Genomic DNA, 26,758 nt, shown 5'->3' on the forward strand with positions numbered 1-26,758 from the left:
GACATTTACACATAGCCCGCTGCCCAGAACATGGCCATCCCAATTGTAAGGCCCTATCTATCTTTGTGCAGGCCTCAACTTCAGGTTGAAGTACAATCAGTGTCTACACACAGGAGTGTCCCTATGCAATCAAACAGACAAATACACAAACTAGAACAGAACAAAGGTAGAAAATGAAAAAAAAACTAGAGCAAGTAAGATATAGCATGTAACAAAGAATCATATAGATAAAATCCTGCCTTACCCTTCATATCATGGTTGCTAGGTCTCTAATCCCCAACCTTCGGGAGCTCTTTGGGATGGGGCATGGGAATGGGAGTGACACGCTGCATGGTGTGATGGTGTGACATCACTTCTGGATCTTCACCCAGAAGTGATGTCACTGTGTAGCACATTATTCCCCCCCTTCCCTCCCTCAACTCCACTGAGCAGCAGCAATGAGATGAGGAACATCAGCAAGTAGTTGCCTGCCCCCATCAGGTAAGTGACAACCCGATATTCAATTTAAAAAAGCCTACATCAATATGCTTTAAATAAAGGAGGTAGAATTTTGATCTAATCGTTGTCAACATATAGCTTATTTTAGAGCAATATCATTGATGGATATTGATTTTAGTAGATGTGTAATGCAATTAAACTAGGAAGTTATCAGCCATCATAATGATTAAGTCTGCTGCTTGGGTAAAATAAAAACCCGTTAAAGATGGCATAGAAATACACAGCTCCTGTGTTCTTACATAGGAGAAGTATAATATGCAAATTATAGCATTCTCAGTCACCTCATATTTACAAGACATATAATTGCAGTGAAGCTGGGCAGCCCCATCCAAAAGTTGGGGGTAGAGAGAACAGTGGCTGCACATCGGCAGAATCACCCATCCAGTGGGGTAAATGCCCTGGGGATGACAAATCCACTAGCAAGTTCATGCACCATTTCCACTGATGGATTCACACAAACCCCGAATAGGACTCTAAAGCCATTTCCGCACAGCCCAAATATCCCAGGGTGAGCAAGAAAAATATCCCTGTGCAGCCGAGAATTCCACATGGTTCCCGGTGCTCACACAGGCATGCTCTCGTGTTGCCCCACAATATTTACCTTAGTCCAGAATGTTCACAAATCGCCATTTTGGAGGTTCTTTTAAAAAATCCTGGTGTTACCTTGCTTGTTGTGCATGCTACCATGCAAAAACCAATTGGGAGCAGGACTGGTTTATTTTTCCCTCCCAGCCACCTGATCTCCCGGCTGACATTCATTCAAGCTGTCACTCAAAAGCAACAGCTGATCAGAACGTGGGACAGAAGGCATGCTCAGATATGCTTCTGAAGTCCTGGGCTCGTGCAGAGCAATCTGGAGCATTTCTTCCTAGTCCTAACTCTACTCCTGAGAAGAAACTGGGAGCCGTGCGGAAGAAGAAACAGGGATAAATTAGACATGGTATGTAAGACCCCAGTTCAAACCCAGTATAATTATGCTGTGCAGAAACGGCCTATGTCATATATAAATTATCCACTGTGAAGTCTCTCAAATTGAAACACTCAAATCTCCCAAACTCATCCTCTATGCCAGCATATATTTTGGATCCATCAATCAGGGCTTCCTTAATGCATGGGTCAGCACAGGGGCCCCATGCTAGTCTATGTATGTGGTGACTTGCAGTAAATGAATGAATGAATGAATGAATGAATGACAGACAGACAGACAGACAGATGATACATAGATAAATAAATGCTGTACTAAACTATAAACATTTGTTATTGGAAAATACATATTTAGCATGTGTTTTACTAAAGATAATGAACAGGATTAATGTTAATTTTTATAATCAGAGCCTCTGATTTAGTATCACGGTTACCTCTGCAACCACACGTGCATGTACATGTACGTATCTCACACACTACTTTGCCCGAGGGCCTATAATGCTGTTAAGATGGTCCTGACCAATCATTTTTATTTTTACAAAAAAAAGAAAATGCTAGCCTTCTCAAGGATCATTTCCCCAGCACCTTATTGAAATCTAGAGGAGAAGGAGGATAAATGTTTATGCAACAGCCAGTAAAATAGCGGTTACAAGATTTCAAGAAGCCCAAATGTTACAGTTGTCTCAGCATGCGTGCTACACTTAAAGGTGTTCTACAACGTGGCATAATGTACCATTATAAAAATTTCCCAGCAGCATTCTCAGAGGAACAAGATTCTAAATTTGATACAAAAGAGCTGCAAATGTGCTTCAACGAGACACCTCCAGGGGGTTGACTTTTTCAAGGTAGGTGACAGATTTAGTGGCATTAAATACTTCTGTTCACTAAGACCCCTGGGGGGCCAGGCACAGATAACGTTAAACAGGTGGATTGCAGGCACAAGTGGAGTGTAAATTGTCCCTTAAGAGTAGGGAAATAAATGTGACAGCTTGAAAAAAACTCTGGGTTTAGAAGAGAATCACAACAGTACCCAATTAGACAATAAGCAAACCTATACAGCTGTCTTATAATAAGGCACAACATTTACCAACACATAGTAGAACACTTGACAATTAATATACATGTGAAACATTTGATATTTCTGTATTCCAGCAAGTCAGATCAATTAATTTCCTTCCCCCCCTCCCCCAGCAATGGCTTGGCTAGGTGGTATTAGATACAAGCTCATAACAGAGCAGGTTGGGGACCGTGGTAGACAGCAACACTCCAGGTTTGATTTCCTGGCATCAGGAAGAAAAGGATATCAAGTAGTGGGGGGTGCGTGCAGATCTGCAGACCTGCTATTCATAGAGTAAACAATACTGGTTTTGATGCACCAACACATGTTCCTTTTGCAAGAAAAGGAATATTTTGTACTACAATGATAGAGAGGAAAAATTAAATATTGACCATTTGTGCACCACTGACCTAACTCCTAAATTCTTGCTTGCAGGAAGAAACTCAGTAGGTAAGACTAACAATTTCTATCTTTCTTTGTCTGCTTTGCTCTTTATATATATGAAACAACCCTGATGAAACATTTGTACATCCTATAGTCAGATGCTCATCAGCAAACGTGTCAGATATCACTATCCCTTGTGCCCACCTAGTCACTCCTCATATCAGTGGGAGACTATAATAACAAACGAATCTTGCTGGATCAGACTATGGGATGATATGCTTATATGGCAAAAGTTAGGTCATGGGCTTTTTCTGAGACAGGTGCACAACTCTGGAGAGACCCACAAGAATGGGTGCAGAGTATGCCTTCACTCACTACTTTCTGGAAATCATATAAAACAGGTTTGTTCAAGAAGATCCTATGAGCCCCATCCAAAGAGGTGGGGTGAATCCGTTCTTGGGAGTGGCATGCCACCACCTTGGCAGATTCACCTTCCCTGGGGCAGTTATCCCAGTGGAGGGATGATCCCACTGGCATTTGGCTGCCCCAGTGCTGTAACCCAACACTGAATGCCACAACAGCATCCCACAGCTCTACCACCACTGGTATAGCAGAGGCAGTGGGCCCTACTTCGAATTGAAGTCAATGGAAAAGTAACGTATGTTCATGCGGGCCCATACAGGCTTCTCAGTGGTGAGGAGGCTTTTTCACTTGCAAGCCTCCCCACACCACCAAGAAGCCTCAATGGGAGCAGCGGGATGGTACCACATCCATGCCATGGTCTGCTGCCTCAGGTGTTGATGAGGCTGCCTGTCACTGTTTATTTCAATAAGTTGATGATGTTGAGGGTGGGCTGTGCTAGGAATTCACCTGGTCTGCTTTTGGTCAGATCCATCCCAGCTCCAAACTCATTTTAATATTAATTTTAATTTGTACCCCGCCCTATCCCCGAAGGGCTCAGGGTAACTAACAACATAAGTAAATAAAATACATTATAACACTATTAATAACAAATATATAAAACTGAAATAAAGTCAAATTTTAGATGGCGACTTAACACTATAAACCTAACAATGTATTATAGCAATGATAGAAATCAATCATCTAGACTGGGCTCTGCAGGCTAATGGCTACTCCACAACAGAAATCAGAAGAGCTTTAAGACCAAGAGAAACCCAGAGGATTGAGGAGAAACAGCCCACTACAGGAAAAAATATTTCTACCATACATCAAGGGAATCACAGATCAAATAGGGAAACTGATGAAAAAACACAACCTACAAACCATCTTCAAACCTACCAAGAAAATACAGCAGATGATATGCTCAGCAAAGGATAAGAGAGACCCCCCTCACTTCCGCAGAAGTCTATCGCATACCCTGCAGCTGTGGAAAGATCTACATAGGAACCACAAAATGCAGACTCAGACTTGCATTAAGGAGCACGAAAGACACTGTCGGCTTTATCATCCTGAAAAATCTGCAGTTGCAGAACATGTGTTAAAGAAAACTGGACATAACATTTTATTTGAGAACACTGCAATTCTGAACAATTTGGAAGGTTACTATGTCAGACTGCACAGGGAGGCCATTGAAATTCATAAACACCAAGACAACTTCAACAAGAAAGAAGAGAATCTGAAAATTAGCAAAGCTTGGCTACCAGTACTTTAAAAATGGACTGATAACCGCACCCGAAATACAATGCACTCAACCACACCTTTGCATAGCAAGTTCCACCCAAACACTTACTGATTGGTTCCCACCCTGGGACATGGACAATATACCCCACTAAACTTTCCCTTCTCACTGGACACAGTGTGAAACAGACTTTTCTCTGTGATACACCTCTGAATATGCCAGCCACGAATGAAGGTGAAACGTTAGGAATAAAATCTACTAGACCACGGCCACACAGCCCAGAAAACCCACCATGAGCAGTTAAATCCAGCCATGAAAGCTTCGACAGTACATTTTATTTCTTCCGTTAACTGGTGTGGAATACTTTGATAATCTGCTGATTATTGAGCATGGAGGGGCATTTGCTGAAGCAAGAGTTCACAACTGTCAGTAGTGCTATCATAGCGGATGAACAAGTTTGTTCTTGCAATGATAAATCTATTGAAGATCTCACCCATGTGAACTTTTGGTGCCGGAGACTGGAAAAGGTATCTTGGTGCCGGAGACTGGAAAAGGTATCTTGGAGATACCATATTATGATTTTCAGGAACATCAAATTTGAATAATCTTGTAAGGCTACTTGAGGATAGAAATAAATGGAGAGCATTGCAAATGGCAAATTTTATTGACATGGTTATTAAGACATAAATATAAGATCTCTTCATGTAAGTCTTGTTGATAAATAATTACATTATAATAACTATTTTTTGTTATAGTGTAATTTGTTATTATGGAAGATATTATCATATTAATCTTTGTTATTATGATTGTGAACTTTATGGCAATGCAAGTGTTTGTGCTGTGATTTTATAAGTCTGTTTGATATGACTTTGTATCAACACACAATGTACTATATGACTATCTTAACATACCTCCTTATGAAGCTACCCCCCACCCATCAAATCCACCAGCTTCTTGATGGATACAGTAAACTAAGCTTAAGAAAAAAAAATGTTAAAATGAATGCAAGTATCCATGTTTCATAAGTATGTGTGAAGATTAGCATCCCTTGCTGTTTGTATTTTGAGTGGCCTGTAAAACTGGGGGACTTTTTCCTCTCTAACTGCTACAGTCTCTGAAAATTTCATGTCATGTAAGGGGAGAGATTTAAAAGTGGGTCCTACTGAAAAGTGGCCAAATTGATTAATGAGTCCAAACTTGTTTGCTTACTGATAGCTATACCATATTTCTCTTTCCAAATGGGATCCAAAACTGTTTACAACATATTTATTCATAATATTATCTTCATAACAACCACCTTATGAAGTAGGTAGTCTAGGGCCATTTCTGCATGGTCCAAATATTCTGGGTTTAGCAAGAGAATGTTCTGAACAAGAATTTTGCACTGTTCTTGGTTCTTAAGTGGGTTTGCCCTGTGATATTTCCCTCACTCCGGGGTATTCAAAAATTGCCAAATTGATGATTCCTTTCAGAAATCCTGAGGTGAGCCTGCTACCATGCAAACACCACAGGAGCAGAACCAGTATATTTTTCTTGCCCAGCCACCTGATCTCCGCACCCCTCTGCCTGCCCCCCTGATCTCCCCACCTGATAGTTCACTCAAGCTGCCACTCAAAAACAACAGCCAATCAGAATGCTTGCAATGTAAATACAGAAGTTCCAGGCTCTCGCGAAAGAAATTGGAGTATTCCTTACCCAATCTTCACTCGATTCCTTCACAGAAATGGGCAGCTATGTGAAGGGAGAAACATACCTGGATTTTAAGAAACCAGTTGTAACCAGGTATGATTTTGCCATGTGGAAATTACCTAAGAAAGAGGAGTTGATCCAAGTCTCCCAGCAAGCCTTAATGCTGTAAGGCAGAAAGGTAGCTAATAAATAAGTAAAGCTTCTGTGCAGAGTGGGTAAGCTTTGAACCTGGGTCTTCAAATCCTAGTCTGACCTTCTAACTATCACAGAATCCAAATAAAAGGTTTTCTGGAAAAATGCAAATCTGAATATTTCTGTGTACATCCTTAGAGCTTATGCATGCTTATTGGGAAATACCTTCAGTGGACTTACTCCCAGCGAAGCACATGCAGAATGATAAGAACAAACTCTTACACTTAGATGAATTCTCACACTACAGCTTCATACGACAGCTCTGTTTAGAAATTTAATTCAATAAATATGTCATTGTACAGATGCTGACAGGAATCTAGTTCCAGGTAGAATAAGACTTATTTACCCTACATGTTCACTCCTTACAGTTAAAATATTGCACATAAAAATAGCTATCATGTACTAATATAAAAATGTCCTTAGGCTAAAATCATGCATTCATAAAGATTCCTTTGAACTGTAGAAAACAGGAGGTAGTAATAACTTGCTGCATGAATCCAGGCTTAAATAGGAATGTCAGGATAAGGTGATTTTCAGTTTCTCAGCAAGTTAATTTCTAGAGAAGTGAGGACACACTGAACCCATTCACAAGGTAGTGTAGCTTTGCTGAACTTTTTCTTTCATGAGTAATCAGTGGAGAGAAGTGCAAATAATGACATTAAAAGGGAGATGTGCTTGTAAAATAAAATAGCCATGTTCAGTCTCCTCTCCCAATATCAATTTACACTGCATGTCTTCTTCTGCCTATCAGCCAATCACTAGGGCAGAGGGAGAGAAAACATGGCGCATGCGGCGGAGGCCTCTGCAATCGAGCCCGACACCCTAGCAGGAAGGGGGCCACAATGGGCGGGCGCCCAGGTGGCCCAGTACCTCTCTGTCCCTCCCTCAATATGGATTGGGGTTGGTGCCGGGGTCAGCAATGGGGAACTGACCGGCTGCTCAGATGTGCTCCTCTTGCTTGCCCAGCTTCTGCCTCAATAAAAAGGGCTGCGACCCATTTTAATTCCAAGACGTGTCCTGTGGTTATTCACCAGGTGGAATCTCTGCACATCTGGGTGCAAAAGTTTATACTTTATCTTTGTTAAATCTATATCTCATTTTATAAATTCCTTTTTCAACCGCAATCCCATGATCTCATAGCTTCATCCCATAGCTCAACCTTTGCTACTACAAAGGAACATCAATATGCTGCTTTGTCTGGATTTTTTAACGAATGGGTACAACCAAAAGAAAATCAGCAGGATTAGTGTCACATCCCATCTCAACAAATGGCACTCAAGTACTAAATTGTTTCCTTACATTTTATTAGTTGCAACAAGACAAACTATTTTTGGACCTTACTATACATTATTATTTTTTTCTTTGGGACATCCCCAGATTAGACCTGGACATTTTCTGGAGTTCTGAATTTTCCTGCTGCACATAGACCTGACTCAGATCAGAATGCTATTGTTCAGGGATGTGGAGTTCAGACCTTCCCTGTTTCATGGTTTTTCAACCAGAAACAGTCCTTGAAAGTTATTATTTGCCACAATATCTACTAATGTGTACAGTAATTCTACATCTTGCTTCTGTAAAAGCAAATAGTGGTCTAGCCCTAGTTCCAGTTAGACAATGATGTGTGAGGGTTTTTTTTACTCCTTACCATGCAATCCTTGAGAGATGTGTTACTCCAGATCATGTCTCTTGATCTGACATGGGTATGTCCTTGGGAAAAAAACATAATGTATAGTTAGGGTCTTAGCGAGCTGGATACCTTAAAAGTCTAAGAACCCAATAATCATTGGGGGAAAACACATGTTTCTTGTTGTACAGTTGTCAAAAGTGGTGCCACTTAAATGTTAACCTTCATTCGAAATAAATAATTAAACTTATGGCTCAATCTTTTTTTGCGGGGGGTGAATGGGTAATTGGAGCTGGCAATTGGTCACACTGGCACATTTGTGCCCTCTGCCACCAAAAGCCCCCAAGCCCCCCCCCCCCCCGGACAGTGGAAAGAGCAATGACACTGGTGTCTGGGTGCCCCTACAGTTCTGCAGTGTTGAAATCTAGAAGCAGGCACTGCTGCAAAGTATGCTGGCACCTCAGTAGATGCTGGGTGAGGGGTGATCCCAGTGGTGGAGGTGGCTGTAATTGGCTTCCACCTGGAGTTTTAAGCACGGAATGCCATGACCAGGGCCTTGGACATACACCAACACAAAATATGGTGTAACTCCTTTCAGCCTTATGGTGGGTTTTCCAGGTGACCAGACTTTTTTTCTGTTTTGCAACCTCCTTATGTCACCTGAAAGCCATCTGGAGGTGGCACAGTGGCAAAGTTGTCCCCAGCAGTCATGGCCTCTGCATTGGACTCCCCAAAACAAACATTGAAAAATCATTACATGCAGACCTGTTAGCTTAACCACATCCTAACTTTCATGACCATCTTTCCTATGCCAAAATTTTTAATTACTATGAAATAATGATTTAGTGACATACAGATGTTATTTCCATAATAATGTATCAGTGACAGTGAAAATCACTGACAATGTGTGAATTAAAAACCCCTTTAGTATGGATTAGCAGTCTGAATAGGCAAGTTTAGCCTAACTCCATCAGAACTTGGGAACTGAACAGGGTGGGCATAGTTAGTTCTTGGATGGGAGACCACTAAAGAAGTTTAGGGTCACTGTGCAGAGGAAAGCACTGGCAAAACACACTTGCTCATCTCTTGCCTAATCAGAACTCCATGAATCAGTTGTGACTCAATGACATGTTCTTCCTCTTCATAGCATGGATTGGCATGGGCAAACCTTGCCAAGCCTTCTCTGGGATTTACAGATCATGATTACTTTTATGACCTAAACAGGTGTTGAGCAGTATACAAACTGGTCTGTGCACAGATATTCTGCAAACAGAAAGTGATACTAGAGCAAATACCAGCCTGGGAACCTGGACTGCACCCTGCAGCAATGCGGGTAATATAGCTTGTTGTGGAATAATATAGTTCTTGCCTAAAAGCAGCACCCCCCCCCCCAAAAAAAAACCCCTTGACATTTTGTTTGGGAAAATACAATTTGATGATGTGAATCCATCCTTATTAAATCAAGCTGCAAAAGGTGAACTTTTTTGAGGGAAATAAAAACCTGTTGTGGCTGTCCATCTGTTTTAAAGCTAAAAAGTGGAAGGCCTTAACTCTGCAGCTGGCAAAGGCTGGCAAATTTCTGTCCCCACAACAAAGCAACTAAAAGAGTTATGCAAGGAGATGAATACAATCAGGAACCGAAATCCCACAGCAGATTAAATACAATCTAATTAAAATCAACTCTGCTGATATTGTTACAACATAAGGTGTTTATATGTGAGATGGAGAAAGAAAAGACAGGTGATAGGCAGACAGCCAAGAAGATTAAGGCATTAATGAATGTGCAGGAGAAAAGAAGAAGGAAAGCAAAATGTTTGTGGAAGGGTAAATTGTATTATTCAGAGACCACCAAGCATATTAAAATAGCTGAAACTATCTTACTACATAGAGCTAAGTACATACTGCTATATAATATGTGTGTGAGCATGCACATAGTTTGCATCATTGGTCCACATCCTATCACACTTTAGTTTGATCAAGAAGCAGAAAGAAGAAGGGAGTATCTAGATAAGGGAAGAATGGATATTGAAAGAGTATGCACAGGTTTAGGCCACAAAGACACGGAAGGTTGGTCCCGAGACAGTCCCGTTGCAAATAAATGAATTCTGTTTACTCCTAAGACATAGTACTTGCATGGCTCCAAAGGAACCCAAAGTTCTTTCTTTGCTGCCCACTGCCACTTATACATTTTTCCACCAAAAGATAAAAGGACAGTGATAAAAGGATAGTGTGATGGCAAAAAGATGGTAGTGTGCTTCCACAGTACAAAATAGTCCTGAACATCTATGAACATTAATATTCATTTTTAAGCACAGCCTTTGTCAAAACCATAATTCTTTGCATTACTAAACATGGTATAGCCCTCCACAGGAGGTTCCTGCATTCCCAGACACCAGCTGCTGCTCACCCACCACTTCTGCCTCCTTGCCTGCCACCCACTGCCTCTACCACCTTGCCCACCTCCTGCAGCTTCTGGAACCTTGCCCACCACACCCCCTTCACCCACCACTTCTGCTACTTCACCCTTTCCCACCACTTCTGCTTCCTCACTTGCCCCTTCTGCCACCTTTCCTGCCCCCGCTACTTCTGCTGCCTCACTCACCCCCACTGAGTCTGCTGCCTTGCCTGCCCCCCCTCCCCGCTGCTTCTGGTTCTGGACTTTTGTAACTGCCTCACAACCTGAGGGAACAAGCTAAGTTGTTTTTTTAAAAAAGCAAGGAGATTCAGAGATGGAGATAGAAGATGCAGGCAGGCTTGGTACAAAGTCCCCAAACAACAGATTGTGTAATCTTTTTTATTCAGACCATCCAAAATAGCACAAAACAGTCTGTGGACTATTCCTCAAACTTCTAAAACGTCGTGAGGATGGCTTTATTATATTTGTTATTTCTGAACTGAAATGGGGGTGAGGGGACGGGACAGAGCAAGATAGGCACTAGGACCCTGTGGAACACTCCACTTGAAATAAGGTTCAGGAAGAAGTTGCAGATGAATATACAATTCTACTTAAAAAAAATTTGGTGGAAAAGAGTATAGTAGAATGGAGGTGGGGATTGCAAAAAGCCAGCTTTGCCCTAAAGGCATATCATCACACCCCAAAAATAACCAGAAATTACATTCCTCCCATGCCTGTTCTCTCCATCTCTCAGTGGTTGCCTACAGATGGCCAACAGCTGACAATGCCATGTCTGATTGTCATTTGTTTTTTGTGAAAAAGGTACACAGGGACACACAGTAAAAGTCCTTATAAAAGACTTCACTCCATAAAGGCACACACAACATATCACAATCAGTGCCCAAGTATGGGAAAAAGGTAAGATATACTTTACTAGGGAAGGCAGAGAGATATAGTGGAATAGGCAGTGTAGGCTGCAGCCTCGTTATCATAAGGAGATAAGCATTGAGGCTAACATGTAGATCATACCTGAGTATTCACCAGCTGCAATAATATTGGTAGACTACATACAATACTTCCTGCATAAGAAATATGACTAGCTGTAAAATATGCTACCATCACTGGGAGGAATTGCAGCACACACTGTCAAGTGGATGCAGAGTACACCAAACAAAACTCAACACTAACAAAAATAACATATAAGAGAAATAATTACAAGACTGTCAGATGTTACTTAGCATCTGATGTGTTGGTCCCTGAGAATTAAAAAAAAACACTTAGGAGTAATCAAAATGTTATATAAACAACCAGAAATATTTGCAGGGTTCCTTTTCATGCTGCATATATTAAACAAAACATGATAAAAAGTGGGATAGGGGGTTGCAAAGTCCCAGGATGAATCATCATGTAAACCTCAAGAGACCACTGCAGAAATAAATATGTGAAAATAAATGAGCAAGTCAGTGCATGGAATAGAAAATTCACCTAATCCTACAACTGTATAGGGGAGAAAAGAACTTGCCTTCAAAATGAAACTATGCAAACAAAGGCCCCTTCCGCACGGAGGCAGAAGGGGTGGGGTCGGCGTAATGTACGCTGACCCGACGACGCTGGGATCGTCCGCATGGACCATCCCAGAACCGGCTGGGACGATGGCGCCACGGAGCGCCATTGCCCGGCCGACCCGCCTCTTCCCCGTCCCTCTCCCATCGCCTCCGTCGCCCTGCTGGCCTCTGTAGACCCGCCCACGCTGCCCTCCGACCTCCAGGGGTCGGAGGACAATGAGGGAGGACCTTCGGAGGCCAGCAGGGCGACGGAGGCGACGAGGTGAGTGGGAGAGGGACGGGGACAACAGAGCATTCCCGGCGGTGCCTGAGGCCGCCCTGGGGGAGGGGGAAGGGAGCCAGGTCAGCACTGCTGCGTTTTGGCAGCGCCGCCTGTGCGAACGGCTCCCTGGGGACGGCGTTTTTGCGTCGTTATTGGCCCGTGCGGAAAAAGCCAAAGTGTGATTTGAAGACTCTTGCATATCATCAAGGGCAAAAACTAATCATACAGGAGGAATGAAAAAAAAAACTGTAAAGGGGCATGCAGAAATCCCACTTTTTCAATGCAGTCTTTTCCTGCATCCGAAGTTCAGTTCCCAAACAGCACTGTGAGAACGTGGACACACAAAAAGTGAGCCAAAAATGTAACTTTGTCAAGGCATTCACACATGCCCCTTGCCAGCCTAATTACAATTCCAGCCATGGGCAGATTGCCCATCCCTTCTGAGTAAATATGTACAATTAAGCTGTAAACATGTTTTTATATTGCAAGCTTTATCCCTTCATTTATGAACAATTTTGCAAAACTTTAAATGTTCAAACGTGCAACAGCAGTGAGTTATTTAGTAACTCACCATAAAAAGACTTTGCATGACTGTCAGGCCATTTATTTTGTTTTAAATAATATTGCATGCCGCTGGAGAAAAATCAGAAGACCAATTTTTTTTTTTTTAAAAAAAAGGAACTGGAAGCATGTATAATGGATTAGTTCCGCAGAAAGTTTTTAAATAAATACCAGTCAGCTGCTTGGATTCAGGCTCCATATGCTATTACTTCAGGGAATATCGTGATGGTTTTTAGCGTTTCACCTCCAGAATTCAGTAACATATATTAATTTTCAAAAAAAAAAAGTCAAACGTGAACTGAAATGCAGGCTTCGAGCAAATTATGAAAACATAGTCATTATTCACAGTCAAAACTTTTAAAAAGCATGACCATTAAATAGATTTTCTGCTATTAATTTTTATGTAATTTAGGGATAATGATTGTAGTGGGGAGACAAGACAGATAATGTTTTCCCAACAGCTGGCAATCGAAGATAAAATATTTCAAAAATGATGGAGGAGGGAAAACCTGATGTTTACTGGTAACTGGCATAACTTGAGTCGCCAGTAGGAATGCCATTCCTTAGGTGGGGCAAGAGGTTCTCTAAGTATCACCACCACACTCCAGACTACAGAGATCTGTTCACCTGGAAAAAATGGGGGCATCAGAGGATGGATTCTGGGGCATCACATCCCCATTGAGCTCCTTCTCCTTCCCATACTTTGCCCTTCCCAGGTACTGTCCCCAAATTTCCAGGAATTTTCCAACCCAACGTGCCACCTAACTATATAAGTAACTAGCAAACTGTCATCAGAATTGTGTACTTTCTGAAAATTAATTTGGAAACAGAAACTAAACAGGAGGGATTTGGGTGGAAAGTGCCACCAAGTTGCAGTCAATTGATGGATACCCTTTAGGGCACAGGTGTCAAACTTGCGGCCCTCCAGATGTTATGGACTACAGTTCCCATCATCCCCTGTCAGCATGATGCTGGCAGGTGGTGATGGGAACTGTAGTCCATAACATCTGGAGGGCCGCAAGTTTGACACCTGTGCTTTAGGGGTTTCAAGGCAAGAGAACCAGAGGTGGTTTTCCATTGCCTACCTCTACATAGCATCCCAAATTTGGTAGTTAAGAGCAGGTGTACTCTTAAGAAGATTCCCCACTCCTCCATATGAGTGGTAGTAGACTCAAATCTGGTAAACCAGGTTTGATTCCCCTTTGCTGCATATGAAGCCTGCTGGGTAACCTTGGCCCAGTCACAGTTTTCTCAAAGATCTATCTCAGTCCCACCTACCTCACAACTTTACAATGTTTGTGTTGTGAGGAGAGGAAAAGAAAATAGTTTATAAGCCACCTTGAGTCTCCTTTCAAAAGAGAAAGGTGGGGTATAAATCAAAACTCTTCTTCTTCTTGGTGTCTCCTATTCAAGGACTAAAGAGGGCTGAATTTAATGAGCTTCTGAAATCTGATGAAAGCAGTCCAGCCTGGGCCATCCAGGGTGAAGGATAGTTGCATATTGTTCAATTTTTGCTTCTAAAAACGGATGAGACTTACAACATAGACTCTTAATCCTGACCATGCTTAGAAAAGCAATATAAAAATATTGGAAACACTAACAGAGTTGCCACCTGGAGTTCTTCTGGAATTAGAACTGATTTCCAGACAACAGAGATCACTTTACCCAGAGGAACTTGCTGCTTTGGAGTGTGAGCTCTGTGGCATCACATTCATATTGAGTTCCTGCCTTGCTTCAAACTCCACCTTGCTCAAGCATCTCCCACCCCCAAATCTCCAGGAACTTCTCATATCAGAGCCTGCAATTCTAGACACTAAGTAGCCAAACTTAAGCATCTTTGTGATGAACTGATTTCAGTGAAAGAGAGACGTAAGTCCATTCTTTAATTCTCCCATTAAAATAGGTGGGAATTTGCTGGGATTGCACTGAAAGCAAGTAGTTGGTTAGCTCCCATGAAGCTCAAGCAGACTATAGTCAGCACAGTTCTATGTGTGCATGTAGCACATCAATGGCTGTCACAGCACAGAGCCAGTACTTTAATATAAGTTTTAACAAAATAATAATGGCCGTTTCTGACGCCGACCCGACGACGCTGGGACCGTCCGCACGGACGGTCCTGGAAAGAGCCGGGCAGCCGGTGCCGCGGAGCGCCGGCGCCCAGCCGACCCGGCATGTCCCTGGGCCTCCGGCGCATCGCCGAGGCCTGGGGACATGCCCCCCTGGCCCTGCACACCTGCTCCAGCGGCGCAGGGCAGGGGGGCATGTCCCTAGGCCTCGGTGACGCGCCGGAGGCCTGGGGCAAGGTAAGTGCCAGGTGGGGGAGGCGTCTCGAAGCCATTGCTGTTCACTCGGCAGCGGCTTCAAGGTGGCATTTCCCCAACAAGAGCGCTTCCGAGCGCTCTAGGGAAACGCTGGCTTCGCGGCGCGAGGGCGGTGCGAGGGCGGCGCGGCTGCGATGAAGCTGTGCCCCCTGTGCGAATGGTGGCCTGGAGACGGTGTTTTTGCCGTCTCCAGGCTGCCATTAAATGCCTGTGCGGAAACGGCCAATGTGTATATGGAACAATGGAATGTACAATTATTTCATTTCACTTTGACTGTTAATTTGGTTTTTAATCAGAAGAAATACTTTGCGCTGTGTTTTGCAAATACAAAGATAGTGGGGGTGTAACTGCTCTCACAGTGCAAGGAGACAGTGAGGAGTAATTTTAGTATTTTCTTTGCACAAGGATTATCTGCACATACCGAAATTTTTTATGAGATTGAATCCACAATCAGCAACCTGTATGTAACCCATGACATTTTCATGTTTACATTTTATTTCCATTGGAAGATTTGGGCTTTACGGCCTGTGGGCAGGGGTGGGGGGGACTCACTGGGCATTGGCAGTTGATAGGTTTGCTCATACATTACCGACTGCAAGAGGCCTACTCTCCTCAGTCCAGCCTACAATAGGAGAGGCAAGGCCCAGAGCTTGACTGAGGAAGCTGATAATTTCCTTTACAGGCCCAAGCTAGAGAAAGATCTACAGCAGCTGCAGACTGGCAGCTTTTGGGGAGTCATGGAAGAGGTTCCCAACACTTTAACACTTTGTCTTGTTTTGGGTCCTGGGTTGCTTCTCTGTCCCTAGCTGACCTTTCTCATCACCACGAATGACTGATAATCCTGTTGATTTATGAGAAGATGCACGCAGCCTTTCTACCTCAGTCTTTCCCTTCTTCTCTCTGGCTCATTCCGCACATGCAGAATAATGCACTTTCAAACTGCTTTCAGTGCTCTTTGAAGCTGTGCGGAATAGCAAAATCCACTTGCAAACAGTTGTGAAAGTGGTTTGAAAACGCATTATTTTGCGTGTGCGGAATCATTTCAGATCATTTACTGACAGATCATTTACTCTTGAAAGATACATGACAGAATTCACTCTGCCTCAGCTCCTCCCCACTTGTAATACCCCCCTTAAATAGAATTACCAGTTTGATCTTCCTTTCAGATATCTGAAGAGAGCGGTGATTCACAAATGTTCATACTGAAATAAATCTTGTTAGCCTTTAAGGTGGCACTCGTGTTTGGTTTTATTTTGAAATGTACAACAGCCCTTTTAATCTTCTTGAAGCCAGAGGAAAGTGGCTTTCCTCTCAGGATGTTTCAAAAGAAAGCAAACATGCATTTGAAATATCACTTGGAGGACCCAAGAAAAAGAATAAGGACCCCTTCCCTCTGTCATGTCTTCACTCTGAATTATGTCCTCCCAATGCACATGTCAGTAAAAAAGTGCCACTAGGCGACAGTGACAGACATTTCTATGTAATAAGCAGGCTGACCCCTTGAAAATTGCTGCTGAATTTTTCCTGGAGGGGGATGCTGCTTGGCTGAAACACCTGAAGCCTTCTCAGAAAAGAAAAAAGAGTTTTGATAAGACCAGCATTATTTGATGGGTGGTATCAGTCTATGCATTCCTTAATCACCATCAAGTAGGATAAATTGCCAGGGAGGGGTTTGGACAAAACAACAAAGGGGGCTATAAAGAAACAATACATTAGTTAGACAGACAACAGCAAAGCACTCTGAGATTTCCTGTACAATATCCACTCTATTTAAAACCAAGAGAAAACAATGAATTAAAATGGGTGGCAGAGGAAGGAAGCAAAAAAAAAAGTTTGGTAGACCAATGACAGTATATTTCAGAATATATGGATACATTTTCTAACCTCTGCACATATGATCCTTATAACCAGTATACTCTTATGACTCATCCTATCTACACCAAGGTACAGAGTTGGTTGCTGAAATATTAAAAATCAACTTCACTGATATGTCTGTTTCAAGATGTTACATATTACACAATCTTCCCTGCCTCAGGCTCTGCCTTTCAGGCCCGAGACACCTCAGAACTTCAGTCACTCCATCCTTTTATGGATTCTTGCCTTTCTTGGATCATGGAGTGCTTCAGATTCAAAGCTTACTGTAGAAATAAGGATCTGTTCTTCAGTATCTGTTGGTCTCTCTGTCACACAGAGTTTTCTCAAGAAACTGGCTTTCTGTGTGTCTTGGTACCTGGGTCAGAAAGTGGAGCAGCTTTATAAGAAAACAGAAAAGTTCCCAGCTTTCCACACATCCAGATTTAACTAGTCTCCCTAGCATTCACAATTATGGTTATTTTCATTATTTTTTCTTATTATTGCATTTTTACCCCACTCTCCTGCCAAGGTGGGCTCAGAGCACCTTGCTCATAAAATACACATTTATATACATAATAAAACAACAATGCGCTCTAAAACCTATATGCATGATACATAATTTACCAAGGATGGAATTCACCAGATACTTCCAACCTGATCTTGAGCAACAGAGCAAATATATAAGGCAAGGGGGAAAGGACAGAAAAGTGCAGGTGAAGGGCAGATGAAACGGGAGACCAGTTATGATGGCAACATGACCAGTTGCTATCCTGAACTGAAAAACTCAGTGCCAGCTATTAAAGGATTTCAGTGGGGTTCTGCGAAAATGAGTTACTGTGCTCCAAATGACGCTCTTTCTTTCATCTGTTCAACTTATGAAGCTTGCCATCTTTTGCCTCTACACATATGTCCACCTCAATGGAGAGTCCAAATGTTTACTTTAATGGCAGACAAAGATGAAGCCCTGACTTTGATGCCTTGGGATAGGCCAGTGTACTCAGATCTTAGAAGCTAAGCATGGTTGGCTCTGGTCATTCATTCATTCATTCATTCATTCATTCATTCATTCATTCATTCATTCATTCATTCATTCATTCATTCATTCATTCCCACCCTTTCCCCACAGGGGAGGGAAGGAAAATGACCAATGGAGCTCCAAGGTTGCTATGTAGGGACAGGCAATAGCAAAGCACCTCTGTTTATCTCTGACCTTAAAACTCCTACAATGTTGGTTATGACTCAATGACACTTTTCACCAGGGATGAGATCAAATTTCAAAAAAATCATAAGGCTGATTCCCCCTTCCAATGTGTTTTGACCTTGAGAAAAAAGAAATTAGTCTTCTTTGTTGCATCATTTTCTGTTTTCAACAGGCCAAGCTTTTCCTCATTAAAATGGTTATATTTTGGCCTTCTGCATTCACAGCTTACTATAAATTTTCCTAGTGCTCAAACCTTGCGTCTTGGAAAAGGTTTCTGTGAAATCATTCTGTACAGTGTTAAACCAAAATTGTGGGATGCACTGACTCTTTTTGGTTGGGGTAATTAGGTATAGAGCACAAGGTCGCTTAGCGTCGCTGAGGAGTGTTGGGTAACTTGGTTGCTATATAGATAAATATATTGCCTATGTATACAGGCTTCAGCACACTATAAGAAACCAGCAGAGAAAATAAATTCTTTTTTAAAGGATTTTATTGTGAAAATAACAAATGGAATAAAATCAAATTTCACTCACAAGCACTCAATTGCTGGGGTAAAAAAACACACACACACACAAGGTTTCCTAGGATATAATTTAGAGGTGAAAGACAGGTTTTGGACATATAGAGATGGGATGGGATATCAAAGATTATATTACCAGTCTTGTAGTGTATGTCCAGGATACAGAGACCTAATGGCTAGGCTCTGGATGATCTGTGTGGATGGAACAATATTACCAACCACCATGGCGGGGTGATAAAAAAAGAGAAAAAAAAGTTCCTCTCGAAAATTGAGGACAAAAAAGGGGGAAAACATGAGGAATTAAAAGAAAAAATAGAGCATTTAGTGGCAAGATGTGTTGTAAACAACTTGCATGGAAAAGGCCTTCATGTATTTTAATCCCTTCTTCCATGTAGCTGAGGGAATCATTCCTAGTTTTCATCTCCTCCATGTTATCCTCCCAATAGCCCTGTGAGGTAAGCTAGACTGAGAAGGGATAACTGGCATGAGGACACACAGTAAATTTCTTGTCAAGGTGGGATTTGAACTTAGGGCCATTTCTGCATGGCCACACTGGGGGTTGGGTTGGCGTACATGATGCCGACCCAACCCCCCCGGGACCGTTCACACGAACAGTCCCGGTTGCGGTGGGGAAGATGGCGCAGCCTCCGCGCAGGCTGCACCATCCCCCAAATGCCTTACCATGTCCTCTGGCCTCCGGCGCATCGCACAGGCCAGGGGACACGCCCCCCTGCCCTGTGCGACAGCATGGAAGTCGCAGGGCAGGGGGGCATGTCTCCTGGCCTGTGCGATGCACCAGAGGCCAGAGGACACAGTAAGGCGTTTTGGAAAGGGGAAGGGAGTGGCGCCTTCCAGCCGCTGCTGTTCGCACGGTAGTGGTTGGAAGCCGCTGTTTCCCAAAAACCTCACTCGTGGAGCGAGGTTGGGAAACAGCGGCTCCGTGCCACTGGGGGGGAGCGAGGGCAGCACGGCTGCGATGCAGCTGCTCTCCCCCATGTGAACAGCTCCCTAGGGACTGCGTTTTTGCCGTCCCTAGGGCGCTGTTATTGGCCCGTGCGGAAAGGGCCTTGGTCTCTGCAGTCTTAGTCCAATGCTCTAATCACTATACTATGTTTTCACCTGTATATACATTGCATATAAATGTAACAAAGGAATTATCCACAATAGGAACAAAACCCAAAAAAGTTGAGAATAACACAAAGAATCGAAAATATTTTTTTTAATTACCCTGTCGGCTCCTTCTTACTTCCCTCAAATGTCCATGAATTTCTAAATGGATATCCAAAATTGCGTTGAAGTTTTGATTTAGGTGACATTTGTCACCTAAATTTTAGATATCTTGTGCAGCTTTTTTCCCTCCTCTACTACAGATTTGTGGCATTACTTTTAGCCTTGATCCTGCATTTTTTAAAGAAGCCCAATTGCTGAAATTAAATAGGTAAAGCCCCTCTATCTCCATGCCAGAAAAAAATGCTTCCCTAATAAATTTCTCTGTTTAAGCTAAGGTTAAAGGCATGGCAAGAGGCCAAGACTGGCACATGTGATTTACAATATTCTGCCGAAAGTCTAGTACGGCACAGACAAAATGTTTCAGAGATAAGGAAATAGACTCAAGCCTGCAAGTGTTCGGAGCGTCATGAAGCCTTGGTAAAGGCTACAACAGATCTGTTTATACACACGCACACACACACGTATGTGTGTGTGTGTGTGTGTGTGTGTGTGTGTGTGTGTGTGTGTGTGTGTGTGTGTGTGTGTGTTTAAAACTCAAATATTAATGATAGTGCCCAAATATTAATGATAGTGCTCAAATTCAAGAAACTTATTTAGGGCATATTTAACCATTTTCTTGATAGGAATTATATAATTTTGTGTTTTTTTTAAAAAAAAGCAAGGCCAACTGAGCAAAATTGGGGGAGGGGGATGAACATATAATTAAAATAAAGAAGATATTATTATCCCTAAAAGAGTCTTCAGGTCTGGAATTAATAGGAGAGATATAGTCACACATTTAATATTACACTAGAATCATAGTATAATCAAAGTGTTTCAATGGTTACTTGTATTTCAGTTGCAATAGGGTTAAACAAAGTACACGTGAAAGCTTTTCAGAGATCTGAAGCTGTTTTTGCTTACAGCACATATGCTAATTTTTGTGTCCTGCCATGCAGTCATACTTGATGAGACACAGGGGTACCTGTTAATGGCTTTTCAACACATTTTTCCCCCTCCAAATAGCACCTTTGAGAATTCTCGACATGGATCAGTACCATGATTCAAGAGGAGATTTAACTGTCAGGTTTTCTCAACTTTAAACACCCCTATTTGTCCACCAAGGGAACCATATCATTCAGGCCAGGGGTGAAAGTAACTGGACTTAGCCTCAGAGCTGTGGTGACTCTTTCAACGTATTTAATTTATTCATTCATTTAAAACATATGTTAGCCATGTTTCTTCCTTCCAGAGTTCAAAGCAGCTTACAACACTGGTAGATAAACACATATAATAAAATATATAAAATCCAAAATTCAGATTAGCAATGTACAAAATACAGGGAATATTTCTAGGCTCTAAGGGGGCTGTTCTTTTTAAGGGAGAAGCACCAAATTTTAGAATAGCTGTGGGGGACTCTCTTTAGAGTAATGTATGGTAAAGATTGGGTCACAGGATTCAGTTTTATGGGCCATCAAAGACAGTGCTTCCTTTCACCCACCATCAGAAGCAATGGAGGAAAAACTGAAATCCATAAAATTGGGCCCTTTGACCCAGCAATTACCAAACTTGGGCATTCCTCTAAGGAAAGTTACCAGCAGCTTCAAAAATCCACCTTCCTCTAAGTTCTAAAGGATTTTTCTTTCTTTTTAAAGAGTTATCTTCCCTTTCTACTGATGTAACTGATGATCTTGAAATGACACCTAAGAAAACCATTTATTTCCCAGCTTTTTCAGGATTGGGATTGCTGGCTACAGTTTATACTGCCACTTTTTGTTTGACTGAAAAAATACCTCACCAATATTTTTGGCCATTTCTTTTGGTTCAGCGTTCTGGAATGCACACCTGTATCCAGGGCTGCTAATATGAAATGCTTCTTTGCATTAGATAGCAACCTCTACATTCAAGATAATAACTCAGTTTGGTCAAAATCCCTGCTGACTCTGGTAGAAAGTGTCAATCAGGAAAACCAATAACTTAGGATTTTTAAATCTTGTGAAGAAGGGTAGGGACTTGACTCCTGAACTCTGAGGAAAAGTAAGAAGTATGGATTGGATAGTCAAAAGTTTGAAGGCTAATTCATCCTTCTGAACCTCAGAGTCCACAACAGGTTCATGGCATGGTCAGCAGTCATTTGTTAGTTCTCTAGAGTGGATTAGCTGGATAATACTAATTCATCTAGTCCAGCATTCTCTTTTACATAGTGGCCAATCAAATGGCCCTAGAAGCTTTAACTGTCTTCACAGCAATAGAATTCAAAGGACTACAGTCTATGAACAAGGATCATATATGAACCTACTTGACTAGTACAATCATCTTCTGCTTTGACATCCCTATAATCTGAGGCTACATAGATGCCAACCCAAGAAAGGGCCTTCTTGATTTAGCACAAAAATTGTGGAATTCCCTCTTCAGGGAGATTTGTCTGTCCTCCTCAATCATTGGCCTTTTCTGCACAGCAAATATAAAATATCTCGAGGATACAAACATAAGTGTTTTGGGGAGGAACTCTGCACAGCTTTTTCACAAAAATGTCCTCAGGACATTTTATTTCAGCACAATCTGGGTTTTTTTTTCAAAATCACTAAATTAGCCATCTTTTTTCCTGAAGTGAGCTTCAATCAACTCCTTCTTTCTGTGCAGAGCTCAGAAGATGACTTATTACTCCTGGCCAGCAAAGCTTTGACTTGCATTTTCACTGACGTCCACCGTTTTCTACCACTTGAATCCTCCATTATGCCAGCCATTTGCTAAACTTGCCCTGGGAAGTTTGCTCTGCATGCATTGCACCTGGTCTTCTTTCAATAAGTAACCTACAGGAATCAACTCAGCTGATCCTGTCGATTTCAGCAGTATATAGTTTTCCTGTTTTCCTGTTTTTCTTTTTCTTTTCAATGAGCTGTTTTCGAAGACATGAATACTCAATATCAGCAGTGATTCCCATATCATGTGTTCATGTATTTGAAGATAGCTCAATGGAAAACAAAACAAAACAGGAAAAATATATATATCGCTGGAATCGGCAGGAACATCTGAGTTGATTCCTGTAGTTTATTTACTGAAAAGAAGCCCTGGAGTGATGCGTGCAGAGCAAATGTCCCAGGGTGAGTTCAGCAAATGGTTGGTGCAACAGAGGATTCAAGCAGCAGAAAATGGTAGGCGCCTGTGAAAATGGAAGTGAGAGCTTTACTGGATGGGAGAAAAAAATCTGCTCTCTCAGATGCTTTATCTATCTATCTATCTATCTATCTATCTATCTATCTATCTATCTATCTATCTATCTATCTATCTATCTATCTATCTATCTATCTATCTATCTATCTATCTATCTATCTATCTATCTATCTATCTATCTATCTATCTATCTATCTATCTATCTATCTATCTATCTATCTATCTATCTATCTATCTATCTATCTATCGTCTAGAAATAATGAGGAGATTTTTTAAAGACCTCTCCAGGATGGCTTATTTTGGTTGTGAAGAAAGGACCATTGTCTCCTGCCAGCATATAAAAACTTTTTGTTTCATCTGGAATACCCATACTGACCTTCCTTCTTGTTTGTTTTTAATTACTGGTTTTATTTATACAGACTATTTTAAACGTTGGGTTTTTATTCTCTTTTAATTTATTTGCTACTCTGAAAGCCCAAATAGGGTGTAAAGGTAGCATGCAAAAGCTTCAAATTGAATATTTTTTTTAAAAAAAATGTTGTTCTCAGAAGTGTTTAAATTTTCCATTTTCAAGCCATAGTGATTTCCAGCATGGGCACTCCCTCCATCTATAACTAGTAAGGTGAACATTTTATGGGGAGGGAGTTCTGTCTCCTGTTCAACTGAGTATTCATGCAACAAATCATCACACTTTCCCTTTGTGCTTGGATCTTGCAGTTCAGCAGCAAAAAGGAAACATGCATCTCCTTCCCCTGATTCATCACAACTTTTGCCATAACATAAACATTGTCTATTTGAGCCCTATGAACACCCCTGTTGCAATGCTGAAAGAGAACAAGAGTATTCTCAAGAATCATGCATACAACCCTCTGTTATTCCATAAAGAACAGTGCACTTTCAAGGAATTTGTGATGGGAGACTGGAATGAGGCACTGAAATTCACTGACCTGATTCTTCCCCCCAGTCCTTCCTCATTCACTTTGAATGCATTCATACCCTCTGCTGCCACAATACGGTTTTGTTGATAAGGTGCAATTCATTTCTTCTGATTTTTGCATCACTGTATGTCAAACAATCATGTTCGTTAGTTTCTACTGCATGTCAATAATTCAGTGATATGTTCCCCATATCACACTTAACTTACCACAGCAGGTAGAAAGTCATTGTCAGATTTCTAAAACAGCACAAGGTAAGATTTAAACCCACCCACAAGCAAATCATAGTTCTGATCTGAATACAGTCTCACTTGGAAATCAAGACAGTCATGAGGATCTTTTAACACATACTTCTGATACCCAAGTTTACAGACTGACACCCAAGGTTACAATCTTCTGTTAAGCCCATTCTGCACAGAACAATTAAAATGGGTTGAGGCCCTTTTAAAAAGCATTTGGGGGGAGTTCCCACAGAAACCCAAAATGCTGCTAACCTGTTTTAGTGGCCAAAACCCGGGTTTAATGAAAATGGCTAATTTTGCAACTTGTTCCCCTTAAACCCGAATTGCAAATGCTTCCTGCTTGCCTTTGTGAACTACAGCAAGCAGGAGAATTCACACCCCACCCCTCTTTCCCTCCACCATTATGGTGGATTTCCCAGGCAGCTGCCATTAAAGGGGATACTCTAATAGGCAGCTGCCATACCATGCAGGTAGGTGGGGGGATTCTCAGGGGTGGATCCTTGGGGGTGGATTCTCAGCGGGTGGATTCTTGGGTGGGGGGGGAATCTACATGGTTTGTACAGAAACATAGCATTTCCATACAAACTATACTGCCTTCTGCCTCTGGGATTCCAGCAATCCTGGCTGGCTTTTGCAGCTGCCATACAAATGGTGGCATGCCAGCAGAAATGGGTTCCATGAACCCATTGCTGCTTGTCTGTAATGGGCCTGAAAGAGACTCTCTGGAGGGCTCTTAAGACCCAATCTTTCAAAATACTGTTTTCAGGGGGAAACAAATGTTTTGCTGGCTGACAAGCTGCAGAATCCACAAATTCAGAAGTAGCAGGAGAAAGAAACAGGGCTACATTGAGTGAGCAGCAATGCGTGGAATTCTCCCTGTGTTTCAGCTGCTCTCTTCTAGGCTAACGCTGAACAAATTCCCAGTACCAAGTTTTTCTTCTTCCATCTGAGGCTTATAAATGGCATGGAGTAAGGCACCCTGTGACATCCTCAGCAGCATTCAAGGAAGCAGAAAGATTTTATGGAACACACTACAAATATGTGAATGAGTCTACAGCTAGAGACATATGGTGCCACTGCAACATCTTTTTTTATTTACAAATATAAAAGCAAAGAAGGTTGGAAGCCAGCAGTCTCACAAAACAAATAGCATAGTCACTAAACCTGAATGAGATCCCCGAAGAATTAATATATCTCTTGGCAGCTCTCATAAGCTGCTCCTAGTGGAAGTCTATCTGACTCTTCCCCATTCCACGAACTGCATCTCAGAAGCTGAAGAGTTTGATATTTCATAGGGTGAATTAAGATTTCTGGAGTTAAAGACAATTGAATTCTTCTGCCTACTTCAAAAATTAGGTTATGAGAGAGAAAGGTAATAGTCCCAGTCTTTCTTAAAGAAAGATTAGTTTCTCCTTTTCAGGAATTATACTGGCATCAAAATACAAATCTATGGTAATAATTAAAAGGTAGCACTTCGTTGTATCTGAGATTTGTTAATGCATCCATGAAACATCCCAGTACTTAGGTTTAATCAAAGTGTAATTTAATCAAAGTATAATTTAATCAGTTGATTGTCATCTACAGAGTTAAGAGGCTTGTATCTGTGCTGAATGTATAAATTCCACATGCCAAAGATCAAGTCTAATCGCAACAATCAATGTGGTCCATATAGATACTGAATGTATCTATATGCACTGCATACAAAATGAAATTAACATGTATGATTTAATTAGACTAATGACTTATTTTTATCACAGGAAAATTCAACTGATATCTTAAGTATTCTCCTCCACAGCTAAACCTGAACTATCTAATACATAGAACTCTTCATTTCGTCATGGATTCTTTACAAGGAGCCTTGTTTCTGTTAAGTGCTTTTAACAGAAGAGATGTAAAATCTTTAATGCAACTGTTAACGTTTATTGGTCTGACTACAAAATGGCAAAAGTGGCTGTTGAACAGTGATGAGGGGAAAAATGCACAGAGATCCAGAGTTTGGAATGAGACAAGATCACAGAATAAAAGGAAAACAACAAGCAAACCAAAATTCAATGTTATGACCCTTAGAACATATGGATGGGGACATTGAAAAGAGCTCAATAATACCCCTTAAGGATCCATTTTTTCCAACAGCATTCTGTTATGATTGCTACTGTTGTGCCTACTGATTTCAGGCCATATCTAGCAAAAAAGAAAACTTTCTTCATCCTTTCCTCCCCCACCCCCCACCTGTAGAATGAGGTTTGAACACACACAAATCTCCCATTGAAATCAGTTTGGTGTTACAAAGCAGTCTTTGATTGGCTCATACCTGAAATGTTCCATAGAATTTCTCTAAATTGGGTGAGTAGGCAACAATATGGCAAATGAAATTTACTGCAGGTAAGTGTAGGGCAGGGGTACCCAGCACATAGGCTGCAGGTACACATGCACTTGTGAACACTTTTTCTTGCACTCACTGGGAATGTGGCATATTTGGCAGTGTTTTAGAAGAGTTGGTTTTTGCACCCTG

This window comes from Sphaerodactylus townsendi, linkage group LG04 (assembly GCF_021028975.2).
Source record: "Sphaerodactylus townsendi isolate TG3544 linkage group LG04, MPM_Stown_v2.3, whole genome shotgun sequence".
In the NCBI taxonomy this organism is placed as follows: Eukaryota; Metazoa; Chordata; class Lepidosauria; order Squamata; family Sphaerodactylidae; genus Sphaerodactylus; species Sphaerodactylus townsendi.